Genomic DNA, 17,527 nt, shown 5'->3' with positions numbered 1-17,527 from the left:
TCATTAGTATGCTAATCTGATAGTTATGAAATATTATAAATTTTCAGACTACTGGGAATTAAGGAGATTGCCTTATCTAAATATAAGACCAAAGCAAAAAAAAAAAAGATTTTGTTTCATTTACCATTTTTCGCTATCTAAGATTTAACTATTATTCTTAAGTTGTTTTTTTTAGTGTTTAAATTTAGTGGTCTTATTTTACTTTGTGAACATAGATCCTGAATTTTTATATTACTTGTTAATATAAGGTAGCATAGTTGCAAGTGTAAAAGGTACAGGAAATTAACTGAAAGTATCCTTAAACGAACTTAAATTTCAGTCGCTTTTCATATACACTTAAGATGCTTTCAAAATAAGGATTTTATAATTTAATATACATTTCAAAGAACTAAAGACTAATCCCATTTTACAATATTCATTTTACATAGTATACTTGAGATTTATGAACTATGAGATTCTGTATGTGTTTTTCCAGTTCCAGTTGATCAGTTTGGCTTTTCAAACTGGAACAAGATTCTTCAGCATTCTAAACCATACTCTTTTAAGATTCCCTGGCCAGTTCAGTTCTTACAAAGTAATCATTCCAAAGGAATATTAACAGTGTAATAATTATATCATGTTTGTTTTCACATTCTATTCTTTTTAAATATTTTTATTTCTATATGTTTAAGGTGTGTAATTGGTTTCCAGGGGTGACTATATGATGAACAATATTTTGGTTAATAGGCAGTTAAGATTCAATTGCTGTAGGAACTTCAGTTATGTATGTGTCCCTTCCCTGTGCTCCCATGAATAGTATCCTGAGCTCATAACTTTATGATGTTTTTATTACATTATTTTTTTATTTATTAATTATTTTTTGGGGGGTACACCAAGTTCAATCATCTGTTTTTATACACATATCCCCGTATTCCCTCCCTTCCTTGACTCCCCCCCCATGCGTCCCCCCCACCCACCCCGCCTCAGTCCTCTAAGGCATCTTCCATCCTCGAGTTGGACTCCCTTTGTTATACAACAACTTCCCACTGACTATCTGTTTTACAGTTGGTAGTATATATATGTCTGTGCTACTCTCTCGCTTCGTCTCAGCTTCCCCTTCACCCCCCGCCCCCTCCCAAACCTCGAGTTCTCCAGTCCATTCTCTGTATCTGCATCCTTGTTCTTGTCACTGAGTTCATCAGTACCATTTTTAGATTCCGTATATGTGAGTTAGCATACAATATTTGTCTTTCTCTTTCTGACTTACTTCACTCTGTATGACAGACTGTAGTTCTATCCACCTCATGACATATAGGTCCATCTCATCCCTTTTTATAGCTGAGTAATATTCCATTGTATGTATATGCCACATCTTCTGTATCCATTCATTTGTTGATGGGCATTTCGGTTGCTTCCATGTCCTGGCTATTGTAAAGAGTGCTGCAATAAACATTATGGTACAAGTTTCTTTTGGGATTATGGTTTTCTTTGGGTATATGCCTAGTAGTGGGATGACTGGATCATATGGTAGTTCTATGTGTAGTTTTTTAAGGAACCTCCACATTGTTTTCCATAGTGGCTGTACCAACTTACAGTCCCACCAACAGTGCAGGAGAGTTCCCTTTTCTCCACATCCTCTCCAACATTTGTTGTTTCCAGATTTTGTGATGATGGCCATTCTGATTGGTGTGAGGTGATACCTCATTGTGGCTTTGACTTGCATTTCTCTGATGATTAGTGAGGTTGAGCATCTTTTCACGTGTTTGTTGGCCATCTGTATGTCTTTGGAGAAATGTCTGTTTAGGTCTTCTGCCCATTTGTGGATTGGGTTATTTGCTTTTTTGGTATTAAGCTGCATGAGCTGCTTGTATATTTTGGAGGTTAATCCTTTGTCCGTTGTTTCATAGGCAATTATTTTTTCCCACTCTGAGGGTTGCCTTTTAGTCTTGTTTATGGTTTCTTTCGCTGTGCAAAAGCTTTTAAGTTTCAGGAGGTCCCATTTGTTTATTCTTGATTTTATTTCCATGATTCTAGGAGGTGGGTCCAAAAGGATCTTGCTTTGATGGATGTCATAGAGTGTTCTGCCTATGTTTTCCTCTAGGAGTTTTCTAGTGTCTGGCCTTACATGTAGGTCTTTAATCCATTTGGAGTTTCTTTTTGTGTATGGTGTTAGGAAGTGTTCTAATTTCATTCTTTTACCTGTTGCTGTCCAATGTTCCCAGCACCACTTATTGAAGAGGCTGTCTTTTTTCCATTGTATATTCATGCCTCCTTTGTCAAAGATAAGGTGCCCATATGTGTTTGGGCTTACTTCTGAGTTCTCTATTCTATTCCATTGATCGTCCTTTCTATTTTTGTGCCAGTACCATACTGTCTTGATCACTATGGCCTTGTAGTATAGTTTGAAGTCAGGAAGCCTAATTCCACCAACTCCATTTTTCCTTCTCAAGATTGCTTTGGCTATTCGGGGTCTTTTGCGTTTCCATACAAATCGTAAGATTTCTTGCTCTAGTTCTGTGAAAAATGCCATTGGTAATTTGATAGAGATTGCATTGAATCTGTAAATTGCTTTGGGTAGTACAGTCATTTTCACGATGTTGATTCTTCGAATCCAGGAACATGGTATGTCCCTCCATCTGTTTGTGTCGTCTTTGATTTCTTTCATCAATGTCTTAAAGTTTTCTGCATACAGATCTTTTGCCTCCTTAGGCAGGTTTATTCCTAGGTATTTTATTCTTTTTTTTTACATTATTTTAATTGTTTGTTTCTTCAGCTAGACTTCCCCCATCCCCATGTCCTCAAGGTTAGGGATCTAGGTCAACTTTGAATCTTCAGAATGTAGCACACAGCAGACACTATATAGTTTCAAATGAATAAGTTGATTGGGGGACATGAGGTACCTGGCTTTGTGTCCCCTGTAGTCATCAAACAAGACTGTGGGTCACTTGTATTAGTCAAGGTTCTCCAAAGAAACAGAACCCATAGGCTGTGTGTGTGTGTGTGTGTGTGTGTGTGTGTGTATTAGAAGAGAGAGAGAGATTGATTGATTGATTGATTGATTGATTGATTGATTTTAAGGAGTTGGCTCATGTAATTATGGGGGCTAGCAGATCTGAAATTTGCAGAGCAGGCTGAAAGGGTGGAGACCTGGGGAAGAGTTGATGTTGTAGATCAAGTCTAAAGGCAATCTACAGGCAGAATTACCTCTTCCTTGGGGGGTTTCAGTCATTTTTCTCTCAAGGCCTTTAACTAATTGGATGAGGCCTACCCACATTATGGAGGATAGTTTGCTTTATTCAAACTCTACTGATTTAAATGTTAATATCATCAAAAAAACAAAACAAAACCCAAACAAACAAACCCTTCGCAGCAGCATCTAGACTGGTGTTTGACCATATATCTGAGCACTGTCACTTAGCCAAGCTGACACATAAAACTAACCATCATAGGTACCAAGTAAGTAATTAATTTCAGTGGAGGAAAAAAAGATTCCGTAGCATTTTCATAAATGAAATTAAGTATGAAATAAACTGAAATTAATATAGGGAACATTAAGAAGTTAAAATTAAAAAGAGACATGCATGGCTATGGCCAGGAAGTTATTTGTATAATAGAGTTTTTATATTTAAGTGCAGCATGGGAAAACAAAGCATATGAACAAGTATTACATAATATATAACAGAAAATTTTTAGGAAACAGTGATCAGAATGGGATTAAAGGCAAGTATTATTATTTTTTTTATTGGAATATAATTGCTTTACACTCTTGTACCAGTTTTTGAGGTAGACCAAGGTCAGTCATCTGTATTTATACACATATCCCTGTATTCCCTCCCTCCCTCGACTCCCCTCCACCCTCCCCGTCCCAGTCCTCTAAGGTATCATCCATCATCGAGTTGAACTCCCTTTGTTATACAGCAACTTCCCACTGGGTATCTGTTTTACAGTTGGTAGTATATATATGTCTATGCCACTCTCTCACTTCGTCTCAGCTCCCCCTTCATCCCCCGCCCCCTCAAACCTCGAGTTCTCCAGTCCATTCTCTGCATCTGCTTCCTTGTTCTTGTCACTGAGTTCATCAGTACCATTTTTAGATTCCGTATATGTGAGTTAGCATACAATATTTGTCTTTCTCTTTCTGACTTACTTCACTCTGTATGACAGACTGTAGTTCTATCCACCTCATTACGTATAGCTCCATCTCATTCCTTTTTATAGCTGAGTAATATTCCATTGTATATATATGCCACATCTTCTGTATCCATTCATCTGTTGATGGGCATTTCGGTTGCTTCCATGTCCTGGCTGTTGTAAATAGTGCTGCAGTAAACATTAGGGTACATGTTTCTTTTGGGATTATGGTTTTCTCTAGGCATATGCCCAGAAGTGGGATTACTGAATCATATGGTAGTTCTAGTTTTAGTTTTTTAAGGAACCTCCAAACTATTTTCCATAGTGGCTATACCAACTTACATTCCCACCAACAGTGCAGGAGAGTTCCCTTTTCTCCACACCCTCTCCAACATTTGTTATTTCTAGATTTTGTGATGATGGCCATTCTGATCGGAGTGAGGTGATACCTCATTAAAGGCAAGTATTGTTAAAGAATATGAATTTTGATCAAATTTTGAAGAAAGTGTACGGGTATGCAAATATATGGTGTTGGGGGATAATTCCAATAAGTAGGGTACCAGAGCCTTAGGAGAGGCTTGGAGAAGGAAAGACAAGGAAAAACTGAGGGGGGGGGGGCTTGAATATACAATTTATTTTGGTTTAGCTGGGCAATTAAGAAAAAAAAACTTCTGAATTAATTAGGAGGGAAGTGATTAAATAAAAACATTTCTTAAAGATACTGTTCTGCATGTATAATGGACTACAGTGGTTGCTAAGCCCAAGCGCAGGATGTGAGAACCTAGACAAAGATTTATAGGTAGAAAGAGAATCCAGATCTCTTAGAGATTGATGAGAGAATTGATAGAACTTTGTGATTTAATGTTGGAGACAAATATGAGAGAGATACACTAATTTTGTCTAAATTGCAGTCTGGTGCCATAAGAATGATGTCATTAATTGTGACAGTGATATGAAAATTTACAGAGTGGACACATAGAACATGATGAATGATATACACGTATGACTCAAGGGATATGCAGTAGGGTAAAAGTTACTATATCACTATACTATAATATTCCAATATTCTACTCTGAGGCACAAAATGTAGTAGTTTCTTAAGGAATTTTATTCTACTTGGTGAAACCAGCATACTTTTATTATAAACTTTATAGTGTGAAATTATTATTTGAGATATCAGACATGAAATTACTGGTAAATCATCTCTAACCATCAAGTGTATAGTTAGTATGTACTGTGACAAAGACAATGAAAACTGTAGAAGTTCAAAGTGAGAGGGTATTTAAGACTATTTTCTGGGAAGGATTTATGGCAGATATGAGACAATCTCTTATAGATAGGATTTGAAGATTTTTACATGGGCTGATGGGGCAGGCAGAAAGCCCTATAAGTTGGAGGCTTAGCTATGGCTAAAATGTACTGTATATTTTAAAATAAAATTTTGTTAATGTGGATATCTTATACACAGTGCTTTAACTGCTTATTATGTATAATTAATCATTTTTATATGACTTGCAACTGTAGCATCAATCAGTTATATAATTTACCTTTTTTCTCTCACTCCCCATTCTCTTCTTCAGTTTATCAGTCTCAAAAATCCATGAAAATGTGGGTTACTTCTTCAGGGTAGCATTGAGATTATCTGTTATTTCCCTTTGGTCATTCTTTATTGTGTCATCACACTGTATGCGCCTTTGTTTTCATTACTTTGCTTTTTTTGCCCATAGTCCTAAGGGTGGCATTAATTGGGATATTTCTTGATCCAGAGCCAGATATTTCTACTATGTCATTGTGCTTGAGCCTACTTTCTCTTCCTTTCTTTCCAGGTAGGCGCTTCTTTGAATGGTGGTATTTCTTCCTGTGCTTATTTCTCAAGCCCCATTCTAATTTCTCTTCTCTAAACCTTATTGCCTCTTTCTGTTACTACTACCATGGTAAATCTTTTCTTTGGATTGCATTTACAGCAGATTTTATGATATGCATAGAACTGGAATTACTGAAATAAAACTGTATTTATTTTCTGTACCTCAGTTAATATTGGGTACCTCAGTTTTTATCGTCAGATGATTTTCTTAACCAGTAGTCAGTGTTTTCAAGGTTTCAGTACAAGTTATAATTTTGCAATACAAAAACGATATCTGGTATTGTTAAGGTTTGTCACAAAGTTACCGGAGATGGGATATTTAAAATATCATGCAGTATGTGTGGAAAACTTTCCATAATTCTATAGAATCAATATTTTAAATAATAATACTGTTTATTTATAATCAGTCAGTGAAGCTACACTTTAAACAATACTGGGAGAAAAGGATTTAATAGCTCCTGAACATCCTAATCCGACTTCTTTCCTTGACAGTTCTGTTAATTGGAATTCCTCTGGAGATGGTTCTGTGGGAAACAACTCCTCCTTCCTCCCACCTTTACCCCAGAGGTCAGAATACAAGTATTCTTTCCTTTGCATGTGCTTTAATCTTGCTTTAGAGTTATTATGTCTCCCCCCCCCCCTTTAATTGTTCCTTGTTACTACTTCTGTAGTTTCAAAAAATACCCACTGTAATTAAAATTTAGAAAGAGCATAGAGACTTTCATGTAGCTGTCAGTTGTTAATTACAACTTACTGAATGGTTATATGATTGGGGAAGAATAGGAACAAGTAATTGGATGGTTAACTGGTAAAGTTGTTAAATAAACTAAATTATTTACTACATTTATATGATAACTAGTAGTTTCTTGAATAGTTTTCTAGGTAATCAAGACAATGTATTTTGGTTAATAAATAAGGAAATAAATAGGGTTATTTGAATATTTGAAAATATTTAAGGTATTCTCCATAAAATACTGTTCTCTAATCTCCTTAACCCATAAATTTTAATAAAAATTTATTGCCCTCCATTAGAAAGTAGATTTAAAAATACTGTGTTTAATATGTTAATATGGGCCAAGCAGTAGTATTTATACCAGCCTAAGAAATGGAATTTTACCAATACAATGGAAACTTCCAGTGTAAACCGTTATCAACACATCCCTCATTCTGTCTCCTAAATGTAAACACTTATTTCTAGATTCCATACTGATGAACCTAGTGGCAGGGCAGGAATAAAGACACAGATGTAGAGAACGGACTTGAGCACACGGAAGGGGAAGAGGAGGCTGGGACGTAGTGAGAGAGTAGCACTGACATATATACACTACCAGATGTAAAATAGATAGCTAGTGGGAAGTTGCTGCATAACACAGGGAGATCAGCTTGGTTCTTTGTGACCACCTGAGGAATGGGATAGGGAGGTTGGGAAGAAGGCTCAAGAGGGAGGAGATGTGGGGATATATGTATACATATAGGTGATTCACTTTGTTGTACAGCAGAAACTAACACAACATTGTAAAGCAACTGTATTCCAATGAAGATGTGTAAAAAATGTAAACACTATACTGAATTTTGTGACTGTTATTTTTTTAATTTAAAAAATATGTTTTACATATATATCTATGCCTAAGTAATATAGTCTGTTGATTTTGAACTTTCTAAAAAATGGTATATTGTATGTGTTCCTAAGATTGACTTTTAAGTTGAAATTAATTTACATTGCTCTGTAGGACATTAATTGTCATGGCTAGTTATGAACATATGATGAATTGTTTTGTCATTAACTGACAAACTTGTTTTTTTTGTTGTTGTTACGAACAATACTTCAATGAGTATTCTTACACGTCTCGTGGTATACATGTACAGAACCATCTCTACCTAGGAGTAGAATTGCTGGGTCGTAGCGTACATGCACAATCAATTTTAATGCTAAATTATTTTCTGGTTTAGTTTCTGGCACAGAGTGGCTAGAGGTACACTAAAAATTTCCTCTTCTTCCTGAGCACAGAGTTAGGTTGTATTTTCTGCCTCCCTTGAATTAGGAACATCCGCTTAAATGACTTGCAGTCTGTAGAATGTGAGTAGAAATAATGTATGCTACTTTCAGGCTTGGCCCACAAGAATCTGCTACGTATGATATCTAGTTTCTTTTTTCCCATCTTCTGGTGAAGTTTTGTTTCTTCCATACTAATTCTTTCATACACACCCTGCCTCCCCGTTATATATACTGTGCTAGAAAACCTGTACAAGTGGAATAGAGGTGGTAGATTAGTGAGTGTCCTTGTCTTGTTTCTAATTTTAAAACATATGCTTCAGATATTTCACCATTATCTACAGTGTTTTCTGTGTTCTCTAGATATCCTTTATAAAGTAAGGTGGTTCTTAAAAATCTCAAAGATTTTTCTAAAAATTTTATCAGGAATGTTGAATTTAATCAGATGTTTTACTGGTAACTATTGAAATGATCATTTGGGTTTTTTCCCTGGATCTGTTAATTTTGTGAATAATATTTATATCTTTGTAATGTTAAATCACACTTGTATTCCTAGCATAAACCCAGATAGAGAAATCTTCCATTCATTTGTTAATGAAAGTATCTTTCACTATCTACATTTTTTGGGGATTTTTAGTTTGGATAGAGTAAAAGGGTATGATGGATATAACTTAGGGTCTAGTAAGGATATAATGACTATTTCTGAGTTCATAGTGTCCTTCAGTCAAAGGAATACCTAATAGCTACTTTATTAAGTAGTTAGAGTCAGACAACTTAATAAGTATTTGTGTACTAGCAACTGAGTAGCTGTTTGAAAAAATAATGAATTCAATGGAAAAGTAATATTTTAATTTTATTCTTAAATAACCACGATTACTTACTAATGGGATGTGTGCATCCAAGAGTATTGCATAACTTCTCAAATTTGGACTCAGATTGGGCACTGCCGCCCTCATATCCTGTTTCATGTTGATTTCCGCACAGTGCTTGCTTTTTATCACAGCAACTACCATAAAGTCTGATTCACAAAGTAAGAGGTCATCAAAAGGAATGCATGTGATTTAATGTTGAAACTGTGAAAGAATATATGTGATGTCTGACAGATGTGTACTGCTGTTTCCTTCAAATTGAAAATATCCCATGGGACCCTTGTGAGTTTATTATGGCACCCCAGGACAACTTGGAACATAGTTTGAGAACCACAGAACTAGTTAGTTCCTAGGTTTTGGAGAGTGAATAGTTAGAATACGGGCATTGAAGGATATTGCATTTTTTTTCCTATTTGATACATTTTATAAAGTAAATAAGGTGAGTTGGAATAACAAATATCAGCCCTATTTTTAATAAAATTTGCTGTATTAATTCACTTTCTATTTGAGATTTGGATTGTTGAGGGATACCTCTATTTTATTTTGAGTTATGTGCCTGTGTTCAGGAGTGAGATTGACATACTATTTCCTCTTCTAATAGTGGTTGGTTGTGGTATTAAGGTTATACTGGCCTCATAGAATGAATTGGAGAATATTTCTTCTTTCTGGAAAACTTTTTGGTAAAACTCAACTGTTTGCTTTATGAGAAGATTTTAAAAAATATTAGGGTTTAATTTTCTTTATTTGCTTATATTTTCTTATTTTCGATAATGCCATAGAACACACCTTAAAGACCAAACAGTCTTATACCAAGAACACAAAACAAAGTCTGTGTATGGACTTAATTCTAAGTAGTTTGATCACTTAGTCCTCAAATCTTATACTTTAAACAAAACTGACTTACTCATGGTTTTGGAGAAGATTTTAAACTGTTGACTTAGTCTCCTTAATGGCCATAAGAGTGTTAGCTCCTTTCGTATCTTCCCCAATTTTTAAAAAAATTTTATTTATTTATTAATTATTTTTTGGGGGGTACACCAAGTTCAATCATCTGGGGTTTTTTTATTTTTATTTTTTTATTTTTTTGGGGGGTACACCAAGTTCAATCATCTATTTTTATACACATATCCCCGTATTCCCTCCCTTCCTTGACTCCCCCCCCATGCGTCCCCCCCACCCTCCCCGCCCCAGTCCTCTAAGGCATCTTCCATCCTCAAGTTGGACTCCCTTTGTTATACAACAACTTCCCACTGACTATCTGTTTTACAGTTGGTAGTATATATATGTCTGTGCTACTCTCTCGCTTCGTCTCAGCTTCCCCTTCACCCCCCGCCCCCTCCCAAACCTCGAGTTCTCCAGTCCATTCTCTGTATCTGCGTCCTTGTTCTTGTCACTGAGTTCATCAGTACCATTTTTAGATTCCGTATATGTGAGTTAGCATACAATATTTGTCTTTCTCTTTCTGACTGACTTCACTCTGTATGACAGACTGTAGTTCTATCCACCTCATGACATATAGGTCCATCTCATCCCTTTTTATAGCTGAGTAATATTCCATTGTATGTATATGCCACATCTTCTGTATCCATTCATTTGTTGATGGGCATTTCGGTTGCTTCCATGTCCTGGCTATTGTAAAGAGTGCGGCAATAAACATTATGGTACAAGTTTCTTTTGGGATTATGGTTTTCTTTGGGTATATGCCTAGTAGTGGGATGACTGGATCATATGGTAGTTCTATGTGTAGTTTTTTAAGGAACCTCCACATTGTTTTCCATAGTGGCTGTACCAACTTACAGTCCCACCAACAGTGCAGGAGAGTTCCCTTTTCTCCACACCCTCTCCAACATTTGTTGTTTCCAGATTTTGTGATGATGGCCATTCTGATTGGTGTGAGGTGATACCTCATTGTGGCTTTGACTTGCATTTCTCTGATGATTAGTGAGGTTGAGCATCTTTTCATGTGTTTGTTGGCCATCTGTATGTCTTTGGAGAAATGTCTGTTTAGGTCTTCTGCCCATTTGTGGATTGGGTTATTTGCTTTTTTGGTATTAAGCTGCATGAGCTGCTTGTATATTTTGGAGGTTAATCCTTTGTCCGTTGTTTCATAGGCAATTATTTTTTCCCACTCTGAGGGTTGCCTTTTAGTCTTGTTTATGGTTTCTTTCGCTGTGCAAAAGCTTTTAAGTTTCATGAGGTCCCATTTGTTTATTCTTGATTTTATTTCCATGATTCTAGGAGGTGGGTCCAAAAGGATCTTGCTTTGATGGATGTCATAGAGTGTTCTGCCTATGTTTTCCTCTAGGAGTTTTCTAGTGTCTGGCCTTACATGTAGGTCTTTAATCCATTTGGAGTTTCTTTTTGTGTATGGTGTTAGGAAGTGTTCTAATTTCATTCTTTTACCTGTTGCTGTCCAATGTTCCCAGCACCACTTATTGAAGAGGCTGTCTTTTTTCCATTGTATATTCTTGCCTCCTTTGTCAAAGATAAGGTGCCCATATGTGTTTGGGCTTACTTCTGAGTTCTCTATTCTATTCCATTGATCTTCCTTTCTATTTTTGTGCCTTCCCCAATTTTTTAAACAAAACAAAACTGAAAAATAATTTTATACTTAATAGAAAGGTTGCGGGACTTCCCTGGCAGTCAGATGGTTAAGACTGTGTGCTTCCGCTGCATGGACACAGGCACGGGTTCTATCCCTGTTTGGGGAACTAAGATCCCCCATGATGTGCAGCACAGCCAAAAAAAAAAAAAGAAAAGAAAAATTGCAAAAATAGTATATTAAGTTATAGTATGCCCCTCATCCACTCACCCTGCCATGCCCCCCCCCCATTATTAACATCCTCCATTACCATGGTACATTTTATCAAAACTGAGACATTGATATTGACTTATTAAGCTCCAGACTTTATTTGGATTTCAACAGTTTTTTCATTAATGTTCTCTTTCTGTCCATAGTCCAACCCAGAGTATCACATTGTATTTAATTGTGTCTCTCCGGTCTCCTATAGTCTGTGACACTCTCTTAGATTTTTCCATGTTTTTATGACCAGGTATGCTATAGAATATCTCTCTATCTGGGTTTGTCCCATGTTTTTCTCACAGTTAGACTGGGGTTATGATAAGAACACCATAGAGAAGAAGTGCCTTTCTCATCACACTATTTCAGGGGATACATGATATCCACCACATCACTGATGATGTTAAATTAACCTTCATCACGTGATTAAGTAGTATTGCCAGGTTTCTCCACTGTGATGTCCTTATTCTTCTTTCCCTACTTAATTTTTTGCAAAAGAGTTCCTAAGTCACTAAGTCTGGAAATTAAGCTCTACCTCATAGAAGAAGGAGTAGTTTCATAAATTTTTTGGAATTCTTCTGTAAGAAGCTTTTGTCTCTTCTCCCCCATTTATTTATTTATTTATTTAGTTAGTTAGTTATTTACATCAATATATCCTAGCTTAGTTTTAATGGGTTATAGCTTTTAAGAATTTACCTATGTCATTTAAGTTTTTGGATCTATTAGTAAAAGGTTTTTCACAATATCCTCTTACTTGCTTAATATTTGCTTTATTTATAGTTAAGCTTTCTTTTTCATTTTTAATAATTAACATGTATCTTTTTCTTTCTTGACCTCCTCAGGGGTATTTTATTACTCATTTTAAAGAACCAACTTTTGGTTTTATCATTCTTTTTATTTTGTTTGTTTTCCATTTCATTAGTTTATACTTTAATATTTCTTTCTTTTTACCTTTTTTCTTTAGATAGGTGGTTATTTATTTAGACATTTAGCTCATTAATTTTCAGTCATATTTCTTTCCTAATAAAGGCATTTATGAGAATATATTCTCTTCTAAGTATTGCTTTCATAGCATTTTATAGTTTTGAAATGTACTATTTCATTATTGTTTCATTTTTAGTTTTAAATATTTTTCTGTTATTATTTCTTGAGTTGTGAGTTCTTTAGAGATGTAGTTTAAAATTTTCAAGTGTGTGGCAGTTCTTTTTGACTTTTATTTCTTTGCATTGTGATCAGAGAATGTAGTCTTTCTGATAATGATTGTTCCTTCTCTCCTCCATGTCTCTTAACCTGGCTTTCATATTTTTCATTTCTCAGTGGCTGTGTAGATAATTTTGTCATTTCTGTCTTACAGTTTACTGATTCCATTCAGTGTGTTTCAGTTGTTATTATTTATTTGTGATTTTACTCATAATGTTTTTTAGTTCTAGCAGCTCTATTTGGCTCTCTTTCAGATTTACCTGTTCTTTTTTTTATATTCTCTTGAATTTTACTGATGTTTTCAATTCATTCTTTTCTTTCCCTTATATATTAAGCATATTTAATGTTCTATATTTGATATTTCTAATATCTGAAATTTTGCAGGATATTTTTGCAACAAATTTGGTTTATTTTTGTTGACTTTTTGTTATAGTGCCTTGTTTACTTATGTGTTTTGTGATTTTCTTTCTGAATTGTGAACTCATTTTGTTTTGGAAGCCTGTGCAGTTATGGAAATTCTTTTCATTTTGAGTTCAGGGTACATTCTCCTAGAGAGGATTTTTATTTCTTTCTACTATGTGCTTGGAGGTGGGGGTCTGTAAACCTGGATTTTAACTTAAAATTCTCACTCTTGGTTTTTGAGAACACCTGCATAGTATAGATGAATTCAGGCATCAAATTATCATGTATTTGCTAAAGTTGAGGTAAATTTTCCTTGATGTTTGCCTTTAAGGTGTTTGAATTCATTCTTTTCCTGGGTTACTGTTTATCTTGGGCCCTGACTTTGTCTTTTGGTCTCTGATCTGACTTTGGGAGGCCTAAGCCTTTTTCCTTGGTCCCACGCTTGGTTTATGTTACCAAGATCCACAAATGCCTCCCCCTAGAGTATGTGGCAGCTTCACTGCTTGCTCTTCTGTTTGTTCTCTTGATTTGTTTTTATTCTCAATGTTAGTGATTTCCTCTTGCATCCTTTATGGTGTATCCAACATTGAAAAGGATAATTTTTATATTTTGTTTAGCAATTTTAGATGCTATGTACCAGAAATGTTTTAAGATCTATAGTTTAGCTTATTTCAGGGAATGAAAATTATCTTAGAGAATTTTCGAAAGAATAGTTTCTAGAGCCCAACTCAGACCAACAGACCAGAAACTCTAGGACATAGGGCCTGTGGGTATTTTTAAAAGCTTCTTAGATAATTCTGATGCACTACAAGGTTTGAGAACCACTGACATAGGAAAAGTTGACAATTTCTTTGTGTAAACTTAAATAATTAAATATTAACAGCTAATGTTTATTGAAGATAAGGTAACATACATAGTAGCATGCAATAATCCTAGCTGTTAGTATTATCATTATGTGCTAGGCTCTATTCTGAATCCTTCACATATATTGTCATTTATTCGTCACAACAACTCTGTAGCTACTACTACTATCCCCATATTATAAATGAGTAAATTGAAGCACAGAGAAATAAATTATCTAAGATTATACGGCTAGTAGGTAGCACAATTGATCTTTGAATTCAGATAGTCAATCTAATTCATAGCCTGTAAGCTTAACCCACCATCTTTGTAGTCTCCCAGCTGTTTCACAGACATTTTATTGATTCCCAGAGGGGATCTAACATTACAGAATATAGCAGGAAAAACATATTTGAATCATTACATTTCGTGTTGATTTAGCATGGGTACTGGGTCAGCAGGATAGTATAGTAGAAATAGCCTTAACCTATAGTGAGACAGACAGGCGTGTCTTTCCTCAGGTGCTTGCTGTGTAGCTATAAGAAAGTAATTTATCTTTTCTGAGCTCTTATTTTCTCTTTGGTAAAGGAGAATAATTATTTTTACTTCATAGAGATTTTGAAGCAATGAAATTAATGTATTACTTGACATACAGTATATGATCAGTATTGGATTCAAGGTATCCCCTAAGAAAATTATGTTGATTCCCATATAGGTGATTGTAGTAAGCTTTAGTCTAGGAGCAGTTGATCGTGCTGGTGGAGGCCATGCTGGCTGTCTCTATTGAAAGTATACTTGATGTCAAGCACTGCCCTAAGCTCTGGAGATGTAGCAGTGAGTAAGACATAGCCTTCCTGCTCTCAAGGAACTTACAGTCCATTTGGGGCAGGGGGTGGATCCAGACAGGTATATAGACAGATACTTTGCTAGATGCTATTATGGAGTAAATATACGGTTCTGTGGGGGCATGTAGGAGGGTTACTCAGTCAGACCATAGCAGATGAGGAATGGCTTCCCAAAGGGAGGCAGATGATGATGATGTGAAGAATTAGAGTAGTGAGTCCAGATAGGAGGCGAAGAGAAGGCGGGTAGAAAGTTGTCACTGCTATAAAGCTGTCCTGTTCTTTAACAAAATAGGTGTCCTCAACAGTAGTGAAGATTTCAGGGATACTAGGAAAGTATGCTTTTGTCAGGTCAGTGCTGAAATATCAAGAGCCTACTTTTAGGTTTAGGCATTACTAAAACAGACAGTTTTTAAAAGTAAAATGAAAATGGCTCTATTTATGTATAATATTGACATTTCTATCAAATAGCACTTTCTGAGGTCTTTGTATTCACGTGGCCTATATGCTTGTTATTCAATACTGTGCTTACATTAGGTTATATTTATGGGGAAGAGAGAGGGAAAGGCACAAAGAAAGTGAACTTAAGAGGATGGAAATGTTGATTTGTGAGTTGCGGTGAATACCATTATGTGCTGTTTATACATTTCCCTTTCTCTCAGCATCCTTATTCACGTGATGAAAAATTATTTGTTTGAGTGGCTTATTTACAGTTCATAGTTTTAATTTGGTATAGTACACTGCTCTGGTGTGGAGTTGATATTGATCAACAAAATTGTATATACAGGAGATAAGATATCTTTCCATCTTTTTCTAGTGCCTCTTCCCAATGAAACCACATACTAAAAATACAGAAGGGAAAGGCCAGTCCTGTGGCAAAACTGGGATAAGAAAATGAGGATGTATAAAGCACTCCTCAGAAGGGAAGGAATATGGTTCCAGAAGAGAGAGGAGGATGTTGAAAGAGGCTGTTGTAATGGATAAAATGATATCAAGAATTGAAGGAATAATGAATGAGGTTGGTCTTTAAAAATATCCCCAAGGCAAGCACATTCTGGCAGCCTGAAAAATGTGACTTCTTGTAAGAGTAGACTTTGATTTCCTACAGCTCGTCTTGTACATCTGTATGAGGACTATGATTTTTTGCAAGGGTGGTCCCTGACTAGAGCTGGGTTAAGTGGAGCAATTGATGTGGGTGTTTGGAAACACTGGAAACCAGTTGTTGGGGGACTAAAGCTCTTAGTCCCTGAGGGGTAAGCAGAGAGTGGAAAGAAAAAGATAAAAAATGAAATCATGTTTGTGAAAGTGAATTCTGAGAAAGATACTTAGGCAGGTTTATAGAAGGAGGCTGAAACTGTCAACATGTTTCCTGTGATAATAAATCTTAGTAGGACTGGCCAAAAACTGGAAGAGAGAAAAACGGTTTTAGGCCAACCTTTCCCTCTCCCCACCTAAAAAATAAAAACCCCTACAAAAAAACAAACAAACCAACAATCCTTTATGATTCTATCCCACAAACCTATGTAAAATCTTCACTGTTTGGATCTTTATGGCATGAAGTTGGAGGAGAGTGGTAGATACATTGAGCATAAAAAGCATATGGGTTCAGTGACTGTGGTGGTGCTGGGATATGTTGAATTCTTGGTGTCTTTGCAGGGAAGTTTTTGTGCATCATTGGGTTTATTTTGGTGAGGACTCTTGACTACTTTGGGTACTACTAAGAGTTTGTTGTGCTTTAAAGGGATTGTGATTGTTTTGTCAGGTTCAAAATAATTGTCAGTACCGGATATCATTATGGTCTCTCTACTCTCAACTTCTGGTTTTCCTTTTACCTTTACTCATTTTCTCTCTCTCTCTTTCTTTCTTTTTTTTTTTAATTAAATTTATTTATTTATTTATTATTTTTTGGGGGGTACACCAAGTTCAATCAACTGTTTTCATACACATATCCCCGTATTCCCTCCCTTCCTTGACTCCCCCCCCTCGATTCCCCCCCCACCCTCCCCACCCCAGTCCTCTAAGGCATCTTCCATCCTCGAGTTGGACTCCCTTTGTTATACAACAACTTCCCACTGACTATCTATTTTACAGTTGGTAGTATATATCCCCTCCCCAAATCTCTCTCTTTCTTTTGCTTGCTTGCTCTTTCTCTTTCCTTCCTTTTCTTTTCTTTCTTTGTTTCTTTTCTTTTTTTTCTCTTCTTTCTTTCTTTTTCTCTTTCTTTCTTTCTTTCTTTCTCTTTCCTTCCTTCCTTCCTTCCTTCCTTCTTCCTTCCTTCCTTTCTCTCTTTCTTTCTTTCTTTCTCTTTTCTTTTCTTTTCTTTCTTTTTCTTCTTTCTTCTTCTTTCTTCTCTTTCTCCTTCCTTTCTTTTCTTTCTTTCTTTCTTTCTTTCTTTCTTTCTTTCTTTCTTTCTTTCTTTCTTTCTTTCTTTCTCTCTTTCTCTTCTCTTCTTTCTTTCTTTCTTTCTTCTTTCTTTTCTTTCTTTCTCTCTTTCTCTCTCTCTCTTCTCTCTCTTTCTTTCTTTCTTTCTTTCTTTCTTTCTTTCTTTCTTTCTTTCTTTCTTTCTTTCTTTCTTTCTTTCTTTCTTTCTTTCTTTCTTTCTCTTTC

At 35.7% G+C, this 17,527-nt stretch overlaps 1 protein-coding gene across 8 annotated transcripts in view; it reads left to right on the top strand.

The window, feature by feature from the left end:
• NCOA1 (nuclear receptor coactivator 1) overlaps nt 1–17,527 on the top strand; it is a 262,341-nt gene that overhangs the window by 112,262 nt on the left and 132,552 nt on the right. The window contains exon 1 of one of the 8 annotated variants that reach the window (XM_057740989.1): nt 6,507–6,541. The exons of the other annotated variants lie outside the window; for them this stretch is intronic. The gene's annotated coding sequence lies outside the window, so the exon portion shown is untranslated. Of the gene's footprint in view, nt 1–6,506; nt 6,542–17,527 lie in introns of those variants that run through there. 8 annotated transcript variants of the gene reach the window in all.

Source organism: Hippopotamus amphibius, chromosome 7 (assembly GCF_030028045.1).
Source record: "Hippopotamus amphibius kiboko isolate mHipAmp2 chromosome 7, mHipAmp2.hap2, whole genome shotgun sequence".
Lineage (NCBI taxonomy): Eukaryota > Metazoa > Chordata > Mammalia > Artiodactyla > Hippopotamidae > Hippopotamus > Hippopotamus amphibius.
Note: the sequence above shows the minus strand (reverse complement) of the source record. Positions and strands in the feature narration are given on the sequence as shown.